The sequence below is a fragment of the Octopus bimaculoides genome, chromosome 1 (genome assembly GCF_001194135.2).
Source record: "Octopus bimaculoides isolate UCB-OBI-ISO-001 chromosome 1, ASM119413v2, whole genome shotgun sequence".
Classification (NCBI taxonomy): Eukaryota; Metazoa; Mollusca; class Cephalopoda; order Octopoda; family Octopodidae; genus Octopus; species Octopus bimaculoides.
In genome coordinates this window covers 66,842,152-66,845,768 of record NC_068981.1, presented here as the reverse complement: position 1 = coordinate 66,845,768, position 3,617 = coordinate 66,842,152, and positions in this window count along the sequence as shown.

Here is a 3,617-nt window from a genome sequence, read left to right as displayed (position 1 = left end):
ATATATATATATATATAAAGCAAACAAACAGGCTGTGCGTTGCGCTAGATGAATGTTTGAAGGGTTGAACAGAAAGAACACAACAAGGAGAAGATGTTAGACCAAAGCAGACCAAACGAGACACTAACGGACGGGAAATTTAGACAAAGACACGATACACGGAATATTCACAGCTGGGTTTTCCTCGTTAGTCAATGACGCAAAATATCATTTTTCCTTGTTGTGTTCTTCTGTTGAAATCTTGATACATCCATGTAGCGCAACAAACACTCTGTTTGCTTTATTGTTGAATAAAGGATATTCGTTGAATATTTATAGTGCGACTCTTAACTCTATCTCTACTCATACACTATCTCCTTCCACCTCTACTCTTACTCTCTCTCTCTCTCTTTCTCCACTCTTACTCTCTCTTTCCACCTTTGTTTTCCTCCCTCGTACTTCTCTCTTCTGTCTCTTTCTGTCTCCCCTGCTGTTTCGTTCTCTCTCTCTTTCTCCACCTCTTTCCCTCTTACTCTATCTCTTTCCACCTCTACTCTTACTCTATCTCTTTCTCCACTCTTACCCTCTCTTTCCGCCTTTGCTTGCCTCCCTTGTACCTTTCTCCTCTGTTTCTCTAATTCCTCTGTTCCTTCGTTCTCTCTTTATCACCCCCTCTTTCTCTCTCTCAACACTTCCTCTTCCCTACTACGTGACTGGTATCCGGTGAAGGTGGTATTGTTCTTTTTCGCCTTGCCTTTGACCAGACTGGTCATACTGGTCTGGGTTCCTGCTACGTCCTCTAGGGCTTACTCCATTTCATCTTTGCGCAACCCCACTAAGTTCGTTTGATAGCTGCAAAGCTATCTCTATTGTAATAGTGATATATGTATCATATGATTATTTTATTCTTCTGTTGTATATAGCTGTAAGGCTTTGCACTGTTATATACGCATAATTCTTTGACTGTTGTATTTATATAATGTCTTGTTTGTTTCTGTCTCAGTATACATTCACTAGCTTTTTCCCAGTAGCTTGATAATAGCATTGACGCCTGCAAACTTGAATGGTCTCAGTGGTAATGGAGCGAAACCTTTATGATACTTTGCGTCATTGACTGACGAGGAAAACTGTGTTGCGAATATAATGTGTATCGTGTCTTTGTCTAAATTTCCTGTCCTTTAAGTTTCCGTCTAGTTTCCCGTGTGCTCTGCCTTTTCTCTTTGTGTTCTTTCTGTTCAACCTTTGATATATATATACATGTATGTATGTATGTATGTATGTATGTATGTATGTATGTATGTATGTGTATAATTCACAAATTTGAAGAAACGATATCCCCGTAAGGGATTGCTAAAAATAATCCAGATGCTAACTGCATTTATGTAAAAATAAGGTTTGTATTAAAAAATATAAATTTGGGGTTTATTTAATGGTGAATATATGTATATCTATGATTAATAAATAGTAAGGGTTAAGGTAAATCATTGAATGGTATAATTACAAGATTAAGAGATACTTTCGAAGATAATATTTGGGATGCAATAAAGAAATTGACATTTGTGAAACACCTATTTACAGACCAGCACATGAAAAATTAAAGAACATTATCTCACACCTGAAATTTAAAGAAGGAATATTGGCTACCTCTGATAAGACTGGAAATCTATACAATATAAACATTGACTTATATCATGACCTTATGCACAAGGAAATTACTAAAAAGAATTTAAAATAGTACATAATAACATAGAAATATTAACCTTGTGTGTAAAAAATGACAGAATATAATATTGATGACCAAATTTTTGTACCCTCCCTAAAGTTAGACTTATTTGTCCAGAAAAAGCAGACATAAGTAAATTAAGTGAATTAATTAAAGATAAATATATAGTCCAACTTAAGAATAAATTAAAATTAGAACTCTGGTTTAATACACAAAAAGCCATAAATTGGTTTAATCGGATAGATAATAAGGATAAACAGATTTATACAGGTAGATATCAATGATTATTATTCTTTAATAAACCCCATAGTATTAAATAGTGCCCTAATATTTGCTATGGGTCATACCAACTTGTCTCGCAAAGAAATTAATATCATTCTCAATGATGGAAAATCATTAATTAAATTTGACAACAAATACTGGGCTAGAAAAGACACACCCGACTACTTTGATATACCTATGGGATCTACTGATTCAGCTCAGGTCACTGATATAGTAGTAATTTATATTCTCTATAAGTTCAATAATGAATTTCCAGAAATAGGGATGATGCATTATTTATAATTAAATCTACTAGTAATATGAAATTAGAAAATTATACTAAAAAATTTCATAGATTCTGTAATACGTTTGGCCAGAAAATTTCTGTAGAAAATGAGCAAAGTTCACTAAAGTTTATAGATGTCAACCTTAACCTACTCACAGGAAACTATGCATCATATCAGAAACCTAATTCAAAGCTAACATATATCAATTATGATAGTAATCATCCCAAAATAATTACCAAATGCTTAGTTAAAAATATACAATGTAGAATTAATTAGCTCTCATCTAACAAAGAATTTTTTAATATTAATAAAGAATATTATAACTCAGCATTGGCTAAGGCAAGGTATACACAGACAGTCAACAAGATAAATGATAAATTGTCTATAGATAAAATTGAATCTATGCTTCGAATTAATAAGAATTACAATACAAATAAAAACAATCATTCAAGTAATAATAATTATTATTATTATTATTATTATTATTATTATTATTATTATTATTACTATTATTACTATTATTATTATTATTATTATTATTATTATTATTATTATTATTATTATTATTATTACTATTATTATTATTATTATTATTATTATTATTATTATTATTATTATGAGAAGAAGAAGAAGAAGAAGAAGAAGAAGAAGAAGAAGAAGAAGAAGAAGAAGAAGAAGAAGAAGAAGAAGAAGAAGAAGAAGAAGAAGAAGAATCACTATTAAACAGAATCCAGCTACAAAACTAATAGTAAGGAACGTAAGAAACCTACACCATATAAAAAACATATACCTGATAATAACCATAAACGCCCTAAACACAGACACGTAAACATATACACATACACACAGACACACATACATATATATATATATATATATATATATATATATATGTGTGTGTGTGTGTGTGTGTGTGTGTGTGTGTATGTCTGTGTCCGTCCCCCAACATCGCTTGACAACCGATGGTGGTGTGTTTACGTCCCCGTAATTTAGCGGTTCGGCAAAAAGGACCGATAGAATAAGTACTAGGCTTACAAAGAATAAGTCCTGGGGGTCGATTTGCTCGACTAACGGCGGTGCCCCAGCATGGCTTCAGTCAAATGACTGAAACAAGTAAAAGAGTAAAAAGAGAGTAAGCATCTTTTATATTTTTTCTTCTCCATTTTCTTTTATTGACTTTTTAAACAGTTTGGTTTAATGGTAAAACACTTGACATGTAATCACAGAGATGTGAGTTCGAGTCTCATGGCTGGCCGGTAACGTATTTTTCTGCATTATATGGATAATTTATCCTGATCACGCTATTTATAGCATTATCACGCGTTTGAGAAATAAATTTATTTCTGTATCTTACAATACATCTCAAC